The sequence below is a fragment of the Peromyscus californicus genome, unplaced genomic scaffold (genome assembly GCF_007827085.1).
Source record: "Peromyscus californicus insignis strain IS unplaced genomic scaffold, ASM782708v3 Scaffold_3__1_contigs__length_106647218, whole genome shotgun sequence".
Lineage (NCBI taxonomy): Eukaryota > Metazoa > Chordata > Mammalia > Rodentia > Cricetidae > Peromyscus > Peromyscus californicus.
The window spans coordinates 43,503,555-43,519,596 of record NW_026294551.1 but is presented as its reverse complement, the minus strand read 5'-3'; the positions used below and the strand labels follow the sequence as shown (position 1 = coordinate 43,519,596).

General features: G+C 45.0%; 2 long non-coding RNA genes across 2 annotated transcripts in view; one reads left to right on the top strand and one right to left on the bottom strand.

Moving 5' to 3' along the window:
* LOC128122757 (uncharacterized) overlaps nt 1–8,276 on the bottom strand; it is a 33,080-nt gene extending 24,804 nt beyond the window's left edge. Inside the window, exons 1-2 of the long non-coding RNA XR_008222486.1 lie at nt 8,185–8,276; nt 7,815–7,893 (exon numbers count right to left, since the gene is read on the bottom strand). This is a non-coding gene — a long non-coding RNA (uncharacterized LOC128122757). The remainder of the gene's footprint in view (nt 1–7,814; nt 7,894–8,184) is intronic.
* Nucleotides 5,286–8,622, top strand: LOC128122758 (uncharacterized). The gene is made up of 2 exons (XR_008222487.1): nt 5,286–6,434; nt 8,041–8,622. It is a non-coding gene; the product is annotated as an uncharacterized LOC128122758 (long non-coding RNA).
* The last annotated feature ends 7,420 nt before the right edge of the window (nt 8,623–16,042 follow it).

Genomic DNA, 16,042 nt, shown 5'->3' with positions numbered 1-16,042 from the left:
TTGGGATCTTTCCCCTATCACTCTTCTTGGCCTTCTCAGGAGACAGCAAGTCCTAGCCTTATGGAAGCTGCTAAGATATGAGAGACTTAGGGAATACTAACTGATAGTCAGCCATTCATGTCTAATAGACGGGAAGTTTGCAAATGCTCAGAGATCTGCAGGATATGCCACTTAAAACATTAATCAAAAAGCTTATTATATCAAACAGAGACTCCCAGATCCTAACAGTGACCCAAGGTCTCCAAAGAAGATGTCTCCATCCGGATAATGGCAACACTGACCTCTGGGCAAGATGCTCCATTTTGTGACACCTGCCACCAGGACCCGGCCCAGACTGTGCACAAATAGCAGGACATCGGGGAATTGATTGCACTCCTTTTGCCTAGACAAAGTAAGAGCCGTCTTCCCTATGTCCCTCTTCCACAGGAAAAACTCCCACCTTATGGTCCTGATGGGTCGAAGATTGATGCTGTTCTGACAATATGGAGAGCTGGGTATGGACTGAATGGATTTGAAAGCTGCTTGGTCTGCGCTCAGGTATGATTTATCCTTCTCAGATCTCTGATTCCATTTGATGGCCAGGCTTTGCCTCAGCTGCTTTCTCAGTTCTCTCTATAAAATTCACAGGTCTCCCTCTCCCAGGGCTAATACTAGGTCTAGACACAATTTACCTTGTTACCAGATCAGATAAACTCACAGGACAGATTCCTATATAACTTTTTACTATTGAGTGCTCTCAGTATACCCTGGTTTGTTTATATGAAGATAGAAAAGCTGTCTCACTTCTAAAATTTTTCCTTCTCAGATCTGACAGTGTTTGATGACTAAGATGTATCAGTTTAACAGCCCCATCCCGAGACTACGAGCACCTTGATAGCTCATTAATAAGTTTCCTGTTAAAAATACAGACAGGTATGCCTCATTCACAAACTTCACGGTACAGGTTTTAGATATAACTTTGGAGGTTCAAAGTTTTAAATTCAGTTTTGATAAACTAATACAACATTGACTACAAAGAGTTCTTAAGAGTCCTTCAATTTCTATGGATTTTTAACTCTTTTGCTGTGATGTAAATCTATTCCAGCTGTCTTACAGATACCTGCAGGTTCCTGGGAGAAGTTCTGCTACTGTATCAAAAAATCTGGTCTGATAAAAAACTAACAATCTCCAGAGTCCATTTCTGACCCCACCTATTTTTTGAGCATATTTTGCAGATTCAATCTTCCCGCCTGACCTCCAGAGAAACAGCAGATGCTATGGCTTCTATACTCCTGATTTGGTGTGCCATCCCCCAAGCTCCTGGAACATCACTGCTGCAACCTGCCTGCCTTCTCAGCTCCCTTAAGGAACAGACGCCTGGATCCCGCCGCCAAGTGTCCCCCTCCCCACTTTGCCCCTTGTCAGCTTGAAGCAGTCTCAGGAATTCAGCACTCTTGTTCGCCCACTTGCTACCCATAACATAATAATCAAAACAGAGGAATGTCAGTATTCTGACCCACCCCTTGGAAACCCGTCCCTTGGGGCTGCCCTGCATCCTGATGGAAAAGCCTCACTATAAGGAAAAAACCCTCTTCTTCCTCTTTCTTCCCTGCCCCCTCTCTCTCTCCATTCCCACGAGGTGTGCACACCTCCGCTTTCCTTCCCTTCTCTTTCTTCCTGTCTCCCTCTTTCCTATCTTTCTCTTCATCTCTTTATTGTAATAAACTCTACACGTGGATGCAGCCCCTAGGTATGAGTGACTGTTCCATGGGCTGCTGTCCATTGTTGCATCTGCCCACCATGCTTCCTTGTACATGTGGGATACCCTGGCCCGGCCAGCTGGGGTCCCCTGTGCGATATATCATAACACATGTAACTCTAGGAACTCAGGTTCGAGCTTACCCCTCTGGGTTCCAATTGCCAATGACCTTGCAGTTGGCAGTTAGTGAAATCCTTGGCTCTAACTGGCCACTAGCAAGAGCTGCAGACACCTTCAGTCAGTACCCCCAGTGGTACAGCAGATAAGCCCAAAGGGTTGGGACTCTTTGCATCTACAGTGACTATTGCTGTGGCGCAGGAGCTCCAAGCGCCAGGACCTCAGACGTCAGTGTTCACCAGCCCTCAGGGGCTTCTAGGGGCCTTTCCAGTCACTGGGACTGTCCTCTTCTCTCTTAGGCTGTAGCTCTTTGCCATCTTCCTTTTTCCTCCGTCTCTTGTCATGTCTGCCACCTCTGACCCTTGCCACTGTCTGGAATTCTCCCACTGCCCGCTTTCCATGGCTTCTGCTGCCCCACCATCTCCTCCTCATATTATGAGCTCAGGCCTTTCTACTCACCATAAAAAGAAAAACCAGCTTGGGCATGGTGATGCGTGCCTTTAATCCTAGCCAGGAGGCAGAGGTGGGAGGATCTCTCTCTCTCTCTCTCTCTCTCTCTCTCTCTCTCTCTCTCTCTCTCTCTCTTTCTTTCTGATCTCCAGACCAGCAGGTCTACATAGTGAGTTCCAGGCCAGACAAGGCTACTTAATGAGACCATGTCTCACAAGACCAAAAAATAAAAATAAAAATAATTTCAAAATAAAATAAAAAGCCGGCAAAGAGACCATTCAGGAAAGGACTATTTTATCCTGGAAATACTGTCTAATGTTGTAATATCTGGGAGCAGTACAGAAGACTATGGGTTCGTGGGGAGAACACCTTGCCAGTCACTCAGCAAGAACCCAGTGATTAAAATAATTAAATAATAGTAATTAATAATTAAAATAATAAAAATGAATAAAAGTGAAATTATCATAATGTCTAGTTATTTCTCTCTGCAAAGACTTCTGGCGTTCTCTCTGAGTGTGGCCCCACTGAGAACTCTCTTGTTCCCCTTTTCTTTCCACCTTAGATCCTTCTGGCCAGAGGTAATGACCTCTTCAAAGCAGATATGGGAACTTTCCACAGTGCTAATGAAGTGGCTTAACTTAACATTAGTGCAGCCATGACAGGCTGCAAACTAACAATACTAGAACTAGGCCTCACCCTTACAATAACCAGGAAAAGCCACAAACTGTAACCTGTGGGAGATCAATCAGAATTGAGACAAACAAGTACTAGATGCTCCAGAACATTAAGGATCGCTCACATCACTTGTATACAGGTTGTGAATTTCCTTGTAGCAACGCCAGTACTAATCCCTGTTTGACAAGACTTCTGTTGCCCCATTCCTGCCCAATCAGGAGTTCAACCCACATCCTTTTCTCCTTAAAAACTCTGCCTTAACTGAGCTCAGGGCTCTCCCTGATTCAACTGCTGTGTTGGAATGGACAGAGAGCCCAAGCTTGAGCTTGCAATAAAGGTTCTTTGCTTTTGCATATGAACTCAGACTCTGATGGTCTCTGGGGGGCTCATGACGTGGGCATAACACTAAGATAATAGGAATCACTGTCACATGCTTAGGGATCTTATTTTCTGTCTTTTAGAAGGGAGAACACAAATAGTGGGCTTATGGCTTAGTCAAGTCCCGCATTAGTTTCTTGTTACTGCTGTAGCTTAGTGTTTTCAGGATTGACTCCTGGAAGTTTCAGGGGAGGGTCAATTTTCTCCCCTCCCACAGCTTCTCAAGGCCGGTGACAGTCTCTGCCTCCATGGTCATATGTCTCCTTCTACTGCCTCTGGTCCTCTGTCTCTTGGGAAGAAAGCTTATGATTACATTGTGCTAAGCTGCATATCCCAGGTTGTTTCCACTACATGACCCACAATTCAATCATATCTTCAAAGTATGATTTGTCATAGAAAGTAGTGCTTATAGGTTCTGAGTACTAAAATGTATCCACCCTCCTGATCACAGATAGCAACAAACAGTTCTGGTTTTCTCAGTCAGAGGGGGTTCAATGTAAGATTGTATGAAGAAGCAAGAACATAAAATCAAGAAATCCCACAGATATCTGGGATGCAGAAAAGGGTGTCTTTAGTGCTTTGTGCTAAAGGTTCTAACAGTAGAGGGCTGCATCTGCACTTAAGGCAGTAGGGCAATGGTTAAGGACATAGGTAAGTGCCTGTAAGAATGGTAGCATTGTGTTGGGCTATCTTTAAGATTTCTTTTAATTTTATATTTTTTATTTTATGTGTGTGGGTGTTTTGTCTCCATGTATATCTGTGTAAGGGTGCTAGATCCCCTGGAACTGGAGTTACAGACAGTTGTGAGCTGCCATGTAAGTGCTGGGAATGGAATCTGGATCCTCTGGAAGAGCAGCCAGTGCTCTTAACTGCCGAGCCGTCTCTCCAGCCCTGACTTTGTTTTTAATTTTCAATTGTATGTATATGTGTGCATGTGAGCACAGTGACATGAAGACTAGAAGTGTGTATCAGATCCCCTGGAGCTGGGGTAACAAGGAGTTGTGAGCCAACGCACTGGGAGAGCAGTGTGCACTCTTAACTCCCGAGCCGTCTTCCCTACCTAGTTTTGATTTTTTTTTCCAGACAGCATCTCTCTATATAGCCCTGAATATCCTGGAACTCTCTATGTAGACCTAACTAGCTCTTTTACTTCTTTTAGATATTTCTTTCTTTTTATTTTATTATTTTTTTATATTATTATTATCTTTTTTTTTCAGGCTGGGTCTCTCTATATAGTCCTAGCTATCCTGGAACTTGCTGCGCAGACCAAACTGACCTCAAACTCACAGACACCCACCTGCCGCTGTCTTCCGAGTTCTGGGATTAGAGGCATGTGCCAACATGCCCAATGATTATTGTTATTTTCAAAGATATACTCTGTTATGCTGAGTGTTTGTTTTCTTCCATGTACTTTTTCAATGGTCTGTGGAGAAACATGCTAGCTAAGCACCCTACCCCTGAGAAACAGCCTCAGTCCATATTTCTTTTTAAAATTTTTTTGTTTTTATTTTACGCATATGGGTGTTTTGCTTGCTTGTGTAAAAGTGCACCATGTGTGTCAGAAGAGGGCAATGGACCCCCAAGAACTGGAGTTACAGACAGTTGTGAGCAACCCTGGGTCCCCTGCAAAAGCTGTTAATGTTTTGTTTTGGTTTTTAATTTAAAAATACTTTTATTGATTTTTATTTTGTGTGTATGGGTGTTTTACCTGCAGGTATATCTGTACATCACATGCTTACCTGGTGCCTGTAGAGGTCAGAAGAGGGTGTTGTATCTCCTAGAACTGTAGTTACCGACGGTTGTGACCTACTATGTGAGTACTAGAAACTGAACAAGTGTTCTTAACCATTGAGCCCTCTCTCTAGCCTCTAAAATTAGATTTATTCATTTTATTTTGTGTGTAAATGTTTTAGCTGCTCATCATCTGTGTGCTTGGTTGGAAGAGGGCATTGGATCTCCTGGAATTGAAGCAACAGATGGTTGTGAGCCACCATGTGGGTGTTGGGAATTGAACCTTGGTCCCCTGCAAGAGCAAGTGTTCTTAACTGCTGGGCCGTCTCTCCAGTCCCGTTTGTGTTTGTGATTTGGTTTTTGAGACAGGGTTTGTCTGTGTAACAGCTCTGGCTGTCCTAGGACTCACTCTGTAGACCAGACTGACCTTGAACTCACAGAGATTCACCTGCCTCCACCTCCTGAGTGCTGGGATTAAAGGCGTGCGCCACCACATCTGGCTCACTTTTTTGTTTTTAATACACGCCTTTCTTCATTCCCAGAAGCCTGGAGATATACAATAAAGAAAGCCTCATTACTATAATTAGAAGAATTATTCTGATAATGACTGTATTGGTCTTTTTGGTAACAGCATGCTCTTAGTTGCCGATGACAGAATTCACTGTCCTGAGTTTTAACAGTGAGGGATTACAGCCTCATAGTTGGAAGATCATAGGATTGCCAGCAGTGCCTGGAAAGTAGACTAACATTCTGCACAGTCAGACATAATCCTGGGAGAAAGACTCTCTCTGCAACAGGCACAGTCTCACGGAAATCCCACTGCCACTGCTCACCAGTCGGTATCTATGTGCTGGGGGCTGGGCACTAGGACTTCCAAAGCTCTTCTACCGTGGTGGTTTCGAAAAGGCAGCTCCACCTGCACGTGGCTGCCACTGCATCTGAGTCACATTCCCCTCCCCAGATTCCGTGCTCCGCACAAGCCGGGTGACATGTAGCAGCCTCCCACAAGTAACTTCCAGCACAGCTGGCTTCAGAAAGGGTAAAGGTGGGTACTGCGGATCTGTCTGTGGAGTCTGCCATGATGACTGTGGTAGTTCCAATGTAATTGGCTCCCATAAGCTCATAGGGGAGTGGCACTATTAGGAGGTGTGGCTTTGTTGGAGTAGGTGTGGCTTTGATGGAGGGAGTATGTCACCGAGGAGGTGGCCTTTGAGGTCTCCTATATGCTCAAGCCATACCTAGTGTCTCAGACCACTTCCTGTTGCCTGTGGTATCAAGATGTAGCTCCTTCTTCAGCACACTGCCATGAACTGCCCTGAGGACAATGGATTGGACTTCTGAAACTGTAAGTGAGCCACCCCAATTAAATGTTTTCCTTTACAAGAGTTGCCCTCCATGGTCATGGTGTCTCTTCACAGCAATAGAAACCCTAACTATGACAATGACTGTACCTACTTCAGGAAACATGTGTGACAGAATAGTGGTCAGGACAAGGGACATAGTGAGATTAATGTGTCCAGCACTGTGCTAAACACTTCACGTGCATTACCTGTGGGAGCCTGTGGGAGTCCAGCTCCGACCTGCCTCCACCTTTTAAAGGGTTCTTAGATGGAGGAGAGAGGAATGAGGCAATATCAGATAGAAAGAGAGACCTAGCCCAGGAGAAGAAAGACAGAAACAGCGGGTAGCTTCAGGAGAGCCCGGATCAGTACTCAACAGCCTCGAGGCTTTAGTCCAAAGGTCTTTTTATAACAATGCCAAAGGGCAGGGCAAAAGACCTCTCCCTTGCAAGATCATACCATACAGCCAAGTGTAGACACTTCCAAACACCTGGTAACCACACCTGTGGTCAAACAATGCCATAATGCAGCCCTGCTGGGTAAAGCAAGTCCAGGTTCTCTGACCCTGAGTAAGTTCTCACTAGGAAAACTCTGTGGGTCTCCACAGTTATTTAACTATCCAGGTAAACCTGTGAAGGCTATTTGTGTCCTTCAGTTATAAATGAAAACACAAGGGGCTGAAGAGATGGTTCCGTGGTTGGGAGCACCCACGTGGCAGCTCACAACTGTCTTTAATTCCAGTTGCAGGGGCCCAACACCCATGGCAAAACACTTGTGCATATAAAATTTAAAAAAAAAAAATGAGACACAAAAACAGAGAGCTTAATTTGCCTCAGGTTTTACCATAAGTCAAACCAGGATTCATTCAGTTGTCTGAGAGTCTGAGCTTTGAACTATCATATTAATGATATTTTATTTATATATATTTTTAAACTTTTACTTGGTGTGTGTGTGTGTGTGTGTGTGTGTGTGTGTGTGTGTGTGTGTGTGCATGCGTGTGCCTGTGTGTCTGTGTCTGTGTACTCACGGGCCCACAGAAGGCAGAAAGGTGCTTAGGACCCGCTGGAGCTGAAGTTGTAACAACTGTGAGACACCTGACCTGGGTGTCGGGCCGAGAACTTGGTGAGAGTAGTCCTTGATCTTAACCATGGTGCTCCAAGCCTGTGGGAAGCCTTTTAATCCACTGAGCCATCTCCCAGGCCCCCAGCATTGTTTCAGCCCTTCTGGGAGGTCTATCTTGCCTAGGAGATCTGTGTTTCCCAAGTTCCTGGAAGAGGCTGCCAACTGGGGACTTTGATGCTTGTTTCTAACCCGAGAAAGGAATGAGATCTTGTGAACATGGACAGCAAAGAGGGTTCATCTGGCCACGTCCTATGTTATATTACCTTTTGTGTCCAATCCAAGGCGACAGGTCCCAAGGCGAGGATGTGTACCAGATGGAAAAAGTCAACTGGAATGTTTTACCTGTGAAGAGAATGGAGAGAGGACCAAATTCCTATAGCCAGGCCAGTCTTTCTAGGACGCTTCACTTGAAGGGGACGGATACTTTAAAGGGCTAATCCTAATTGTAGGAAAACCTGAATGCATTTCCTCTCTTTATTCATTTCTAAGGGCAGAGCCGCGCTGACAAGAACCGGCCTGTAGCGGTACACACAGTCCAGCTGTGTTTTCAGCCTGAATGCCCAGGGGCAAGTGTCATTAACATTCCAAGGTGTCAAGTACTTCCCCACCACAAAAAGCCCTGCAGCATCTTACTGTGTTCGAGGATTCACAGCACCATCCTCTCGGTCCAGCACACTCGGTATACAACAAGGATGTGCAGAAGATCAACGTTCTGAACCCCGACAATCCCCCGTGGATGGAACCTGCTGAGTTATAGAACGAGAGACACTTTGAAGGGAACAGCTGATCCAGTGTCCTCCCACCTCTTGTTTCTAAATTAGAATCCCAAACTCAGATCCACTGGAGTCACGCTTTAATTTCATTTGAAACCTGTGTCATCCTGTTGAATTGGGGCCCACAGGAAATAGGGCCTTGGCAAATCCTGGATCTCCTGGAATTTGATCCTGACCCAGTACCTGGCCTGGTCTGGTTTCCTTTGGGCTAAAGCATTTTCTTGTTTGCATGCAGAAAAATATGTTTTACAATATAATATGGAAATGACTGCTGGTATGTAATAAGCATTAAACTGTATATGAGCTTTTTATTTATTTATTTACAGTTTTACTATACAGTCTGTCTTCAAACTCCTGGGCACAAGCAGTCTTCCTGCCTCAACCTCTTGAGTAGCTGAGATTATAGGTACAACACTGCAGCACCCAGTTTATAGTGTATTTCTGTTTTTTTGTTTTGAGGTCAGATCTCACGTATTCCAGGCTGGTCTCAAACTCCCTATGTAGCAAACAATGACCTTGAACTTCTGATCCTCTTGCCTCTCCCAAGTGCTGAGATTACAGGGGTGTGCCACTCTACTTGGTTTATGTGCTCCTGGTGACTGAATCCAAGGCTTACCAGTTTACCTGAGCAGTATCCCCAACTCTAAACCCAGATTATGAACCAACATTTTAAACTGTAATACTTAGTTTTATGTGCTGTTAAGAAGAACATGGAAAAAAAAAAAAAGAACACGGTGCCAGGGGTGGCAGGATGGCTCAGCAGGTAAGATAGCTTCCTGCCAAGCTTGACAATCTCCTTGATTCCTAGGACACAGTTTCAAAGACTGTTCATTCACCTAGTGGTTGGCAGTGATGGTCAGGTATTCCACTGGCTAAGCCAAGGGTGATTTCCTTTTCGTAGCTCAGTCATCTTTGCTGTGAGGGCTCTGTGTGAGGACTTGCAATGAACTCACTCATGTTCTAAAAACACTCTGGGCTCTTGGGGCTTTGGGCCGTGTTCTTTTCCTCCTAGATTACAGGTCTGACCTACGTCCTTGTTTGGTACTGGGGATTGAACTCATGGCTTAGCACAGGCTAGATCCTCACCTCTCTCCTGGGCTGTGTGTCTCTAGATCTATGAGTTAACTACTTTCTGATCCAGCTACCTCTCTGTTCTCACAGGGTTTCCTTTTTCCCAGATCTGTGACTAATTAGAACAATTTCTTCTCTTATTCCATGCTTCTAATAGGTTTTCTGTACCCCAATAACAGGTTTCTCTGCCAACACAGTAAGCCAAATCATGACATACTGAAAAAATAAAATAATAGGTTTATTTGAGCAAAGCAACTACCAGGTGGGTTCTCCAGTCCCAGACAGAGATCAAGGCTGGATAAGTCACAGCCCAAACTAAAGCAGGGAGATTATATAGCCTGTAGGCAAGGGGTGATGACATGTCTGCCACAAGCTGGGTTTGTGCCCAAGTATGGTCAAAAGCTGGAATGCTTAGGTGGGGACTTGGGTGGCTGGCAACTTCAGGGGAGGTGCTGCCATAGCCGCCAAGTGTGCGGAACTGGGCTTTTTGGTGCCTTCCCTTTGTTGGAGATTCTCTGAAAGGGCACAGTTTGGAGAGAGAGAGAGAGAGAGAGAGAGAGAGAGAGAGAGAGAGAGAGAGAGAGAGGAATGGGGCTTTCCAGATCAAGCAGGAGTGAGCTAGAGATTCCAGCTGAACAGCTTCCCTATTCCACTTCTTTTGGGGAGTGGGGTGAGAAAAGCAGAGAACTCTCTTTGAGATATAAAAGGCTGGGTTAGGGAGATGGCTCAGTGGGTATGGTTGTTTGAGTTAGAGTCCCCAGGACCCACATGGTAGGAGGGGAGAACCAGACTCCTGTAAATTGTCCTCTTACCTCCACACCTGTACCGTATGCACATGCCCTGCCCCATAAAATAAATAAAATATAATAAACTTTAAAAAAAATTCAAGTGTTTTTTTTCTACCAGCAACCCTAATAAGAAACACATTTCATTTACTGTCTCTGAATAGAGTGCTTACTGTCATTGTCTCTGTGGTTCCGATGGGGAAACCTAGGTTACATAAAGGTTACAGAATCTGACAGTCCCTTGGCTAAGGAGGGACAGATTTCCTATTCAAAACCAGGGCTGTCAAAGGCAGTGGCCAGCTCCCCCCCACCCATCCACAGCGAACTAAGGCAGTGCAAAGAAGGAAGAGGTTGAGGAAAGATGAGGTCTGTAGAGAGAAGATGGAAAAAGAGCCAACATTGCAAGGCTTCGTTACTATTTTGGTTGTTGAGACATTGTCTACACACTGTAGCCTACCTTGTATGCTGACCTTGAACATGCCACAGTCTGGGTCCCAGAGGACGGCAGGTGTGTGACTTACCGTCAGCTGGCAAGTCATTCATTTTCTTTAGTTAGTTAGTTTGTTTGTTTGTTTGTTTGTTTGTTTCTTTCTTTCTTTCTTTCTTTCTTTCTTTCTTTCTTTCTTTCTTTTCTCTCTTTCTTTTTTTTTTGAGACTAGAAAGTCACGGGGTGTAGCCCTGGCTGGCTCAGAATTCACTGTGTAGACCTTGTTGGCTTCAGTTTTAGAGATCCACCTGCTTCTGCCTCCTATGTGCAGGGATGAAAGGTGTGTGACACCACACCCAGCCCATGAGAGAGAGAGAGAGAGAGAGAGAGAGAGAGAGAGAGAGAGAGAGAGAGAGAGAAAGGGGGGAGAGAGGGAGAGATTCTTAACTCTTTTGTTTTTTGAAATAATGTCTATGTAGTCCTGGAGCTAGCTCTGTAGACCAGGCTGGCCTTGAACTCACAGAGATCTGCCGGTTTCTGGCTCCATAGTGCTGGCATTAAAGGTGTGCACCATCATGCCCAGCTTATTTTTAACTTTTTAAACATTCCTGTTTGTTTATGCCATGTGTGTGCAGGTGCTATGGAGGCCAGAAGAGGGTACCCTGGAGCTGGAGTTTAAGTGGCTGTGAGCGGCCTCTTATGGGGGTCCTTTGCAAGAACAAGCACTCTTCATTTTTTTTTTTTTTTTTTTTTTGGTTTTTCGAGACAGGGTTTCTCTGTGTAGCTTTGTGCCTTTCCTATAACTCAGTTATAACTCAGTCTGTAGACCAGGCTGGCTTCGAACTCACAAAGATCCGCCTGCCTCTGCCTCCCGAGTGCTGGGATTAAAGGCATGTGCCACCACCCGCCCGGCACTCTTCATTTTTTTTAATTGTAGTTTTATTTTATGTGTATGAGCATTTTGCCTCATGTGTATGAGCATGTACCTGGTGCCCAAGGAGGCCAGAAGAGGACATTAAAGTCACAGACTGTTATGAGCAGCTATGTGGGTGCTGGGAATTCGACACCCAGACCTCTCTCTGAGAGAGAAGCCAGTGCTCTTAATTACTGAGCCATCTCTCCAGCTCCCGAGTCATCATGATCACAAGCCTTGCAAACAGTGGTTACATTTCTGGTGGTTTAGAGCTGGGGATGGCTGATGCCTGTTTTGTTGATTTCCTATGAACCTACCCTGCTTTCTGAGGCAGTTGCTTTATTGACAGCCCTAGTCCTTTTTCTTTTTTTTTTTTTTTTTTCTTTTCTTTCTTGAGACAAGGGTTTCTCTGTGTAGTTTTGGTGCCTGTTCTGGATCTTGCTCTGTAGACCAGGCTGGCCTCGAACTCACAGAGATCTGCCTGGCTCTGCCTCCTGAGTGCTGGGATTAAAAGGCGTGCGCCACCACCGCCACAGCTCTAGTCCTTAGAGAGACGATTCCTGCAGGTGCTCTGTCAGTTCCTCCTCCCAGATCCTTATCATTTCCTTTACAAAGCCTGCACCTGAGTCTTTTCTTGGAGATTCTGCCCTGGGGGCTGCTAGAGCAAGTGTTTTCCCTTCCAGCACAGAATCTGCAAGTGACTGGGAATTTTTTTTTTTTTCAAGATTCCTTTATTACGTGTCCAGTGTTCTGTCTGCACGCTGGGAAGTTTAATCCTCGTCTTGCCTCTCGTAGAAGACCAAGCATGAGAAGCTCCATGCCTTAGTTTGAAACAGATTTGGGTTGAGAGTTTATACCAGGGTCTCCTGCTGGGTACCTGGCTGGCTCTTCCTTCTTTCCACTTCTCCCACCTCCACCCTTTTCTTTCTGCTTTTCCTTCTCTCCTTTTCTTTGAGGCAGGGTTTCTCACTGGACCCGGAGATCACTGATTCAGCTACACATGGCTAGCCGGCAAGCACCAGGGAGCCTTCCCCTGGCCCTCACAGCACTGAGGTCACACATGTGCACCATGCCAGGGTGTTACTATTATTATTTTTTCATTTACTGATTGCATTGGCTAATTTTTATGTCAACTTGATACAGGTGAGTCATTTTGGAAACAGGAACCTCAACTGAGAAAATGCCCTCACTAAATTGGCCTGTGGCCAACCCTGTGGTACACTTTCTTGATTGATAATTGATGTGGGAAGGCCCAGCTCACTGTGGGCAGTACCCACCCTTGGTTTGGTGGTTCTGGAAGAAAGCAGTTGAACAAGCCCATAAGCAGCACTCCACCATGGCCTCTGCCTCATTGAGTTCCTGCCTCCAGGTTCCTGCCCTGAGTTCCTGGCCCGACTTCCCTGGATGATGGACTATAAAATAAGCACTAAGATGAAATAAACCCTTTCCTCTCCAACTTGCTTTTGGTCATGGTGTTTTTATCACAGCAAGTCGAAATCCTAACAAAGATACTTATTTACCTTTTTGTTTTTTTTTTTGTTTTTTTTTTTTTTTTTTCGAAACAGGGTTTCTCTGTGTAGCTTTGTGCCTTTCCTGGAACTCACTTGGTAGCCCAGGCTGGCCTCAAACTCACAGAGATCCGCCTGGCTCTGCCTCCTGAGTGCTGGGATTAAAGGCGTGCGCCACCACCGCCCGGCACTTATTTACCTATTTATGTATTTGTGTGGGCACTCACATGCCACAGTGCTCATGAGGAGCTCAGAGGACAATGTTCAGGAATTACTTCTCTCTTCCAGTGTGTGCACCTTCTCACCAGCCCCGCGCCGGGGTTTTATGTAAAGCTGGGTATTCAAATTCAGGTATTCACACTTGGGGTGTGAGCGTTCTGTCCACTAAGCTATCTCAGCAATTCCCTGACACACTTCTTAGTAACTTGTTTGCAAGCATTTACTCTTCTCAGGCTTTGGTTCCGGGAAACTTGGTTTAGAAAAAGCGTTCTAAAATGTATGCTTTAAAGTTCAAAGGGAAGGGTTAGCGCTGTCAGGCCCATTCCTTCTTCGCATCCTCAGTTCCTTAATGCTTGATTTATCATTTACATTTCTCTCTCTCTCTCTCTCTCTCTCTCTCTCTCTCTCTCTCTCTCTCTCTCCCCCCCCCCCCCCCTCTGTTTTTTGAGACAGGTTTCTCTGTGTAATCCTGACTGTCCTGGAATTCATTCTGTACAGGCTGGGATGTGGCCTCTTTGGAGGCAGAGGCAGGATCTCTGTGAGTTTTAGGTCAGCCTGATCTACATGGAGAGCTTTAGGACAGCCACGACTATATTGAGAAACCTTATCTCAAAAAAACCACCCAAGACAAAACAACATTTTTATTTTTTGTTCATATGTATGCGTGACTGCAGTTGTCTTTGAAGGCCAGAGACGGGAATCAGTTGCCCTTAAAGGACTGAGTTATTTATTCTCTTGCCCCGAACTTTATCTCTTAAAAGAGACAGGGACTGGGAATGTAGCTCAGTGGTCAAGCACATGCTTAGAAAATGTGAGACCCCCTGGGGTTTGGCCTCTCAGCATCAAAATAAAGAAACAAAGCGAAAGATACAGAAGTTTATAGTTACTGGATCTGTTTGTATGGTACATCCGTTCATCATTTAAAAACTTTATCAGTCACATCCCCTGTCTGCAAAATAAGCCTTGTCTTCGAAGTCCCAAATCAAGCCTATTACTTTTACTATGGTATTCGTGTATGAAAATGTTACCTCGTCATGTGAAGTTTTCTACTCTGATTTTTTTTTTTTTTTTTTTTGAGACAGGGTTTCTCTGTGTAGTTTTGCGCCTTTCCTGGAACTCGCTTTGGAGACCAGGCTGGCCTCAAACTCACAGAGATCCACCTGCCTCTGCCTCCTGAGTGCTGGGATTGAAGGCATGTGCCACCACCGCCCGGCCTTCTACTCTGAATCTTTAGGTGTTTTTATTTGCTTGTTTAGTTTGCTTTGATTTGACACAGGATCTCAGTATGTAGCCCAGATGAACCTAGAACCCTACGTCATCCCGCTTCCACTTCCCGAGTGCTGGGATTTCAAGTGTGACTTGGCTCACCAGATCCGTGCCCTCCCTGCAGGGCTGGGGATTGGATCCAGGGTCTTGTGCGTGCTAAGCAAGCACTTTACCAACTGAGCGACATCTGTAGTCCCTGTGTAGTCCCTGTGTTTAATAACAATTCAATATGTTAAAAATAGCTTCAAGCCGGGCGGCGGTGGCGCACGCCTTTAATCCCAGCACTCGGGAGGCAGAGGCAGGCGGATCTCTGTGAGTTCGAGGCCAGCCTGGGCTACAGAGCGAGATCCAGGAAAGGCACAAAGCTACACAGAGAAACCCTGTCTCGAAAACAACAACAACAACAACAACAACAACAACAACAAATAGCTTCATGCCTTGGAGGCAAGTAAGTTAAATGAAGGGAACAATTAAACACTGAGATAGCTCTCGTTAGGAAACTTATCTGGACGATTATTGAACCTGTATGATTTGTCCACAAGGACTAGGGAAACCTATGTCCTGAGTTTTCCAAGTTCCCACTGCTTTAGACTACTCTCAATTTTTAGTTCTAAAATACAGCTATCAGACCTGGGAGAGTTTTGCTAAGAAATATCCTAAAGGATCATGAGCTTGCTCTTACCATTTGGGACTATTACATAGGGGTGAAGTTTGGGCCAAAGATGATCCATTTACTTGAGAAACAGCTGCCCCATAGAACTGATTGGACTGAGTGGGTTATAAAGAGAAGGAGGAGGGTGTGAAAGCGGGAATGTCATGTGTTGGGAGGGCTTGAGAGGGGCAGTGGGAAGATGGGGTGGATATGATCAAGATACATTAACTTATCAAAGACTAAAAATAATTTTTTGAGATAGTCTCACCATGTAGCCCTGGCTGACCTGGCTCTTTTTTTTTTTTTTTTTTTTTTTTTTAAAAACATGTGGACCAGGTTGTCCTTGAATTTATAAAGATTCTTCTGCTTCTGCCTCTAAAGTGGTAGGATTAAAGGCATGTGCCACCACACCCAGCACAAAATAATATTTAAAAGAAAAAAAAATAGAGGCTGGAGAGATGACTCAGCAATTAAAAGCACTGGCTTTCTTTCAGAGGACCCAGGTTCAAGTCCCAGCACCCATATGGCAGCTCATTACTATCTGTAACTCCAGTTCTAAGGGATCTGGAACACGATCACACAGATACATGTGCAGGCAAAAAACGCCAATGCACATGAAATAAAAATAAAAAAGATTTAAAAAACAGAAAGAAAGAAAGAAATAGGGTCTGGAGAAATGATTCCTGGTTAAGAGCACTTGCTGCTCTGGAATGAGACTCAAGTTCAGTTCCCAGTATTCACATGGCAGCTCACGACCACCTGTAACTCCATTCCCAGGGGATCTGATGTTCTCCTTTTTCCTCCAAGGGTACCAGGCAATGCACATGGTGAATATACATACGTGCAGGAAAAACACTCACATAAAATAAATATTAAA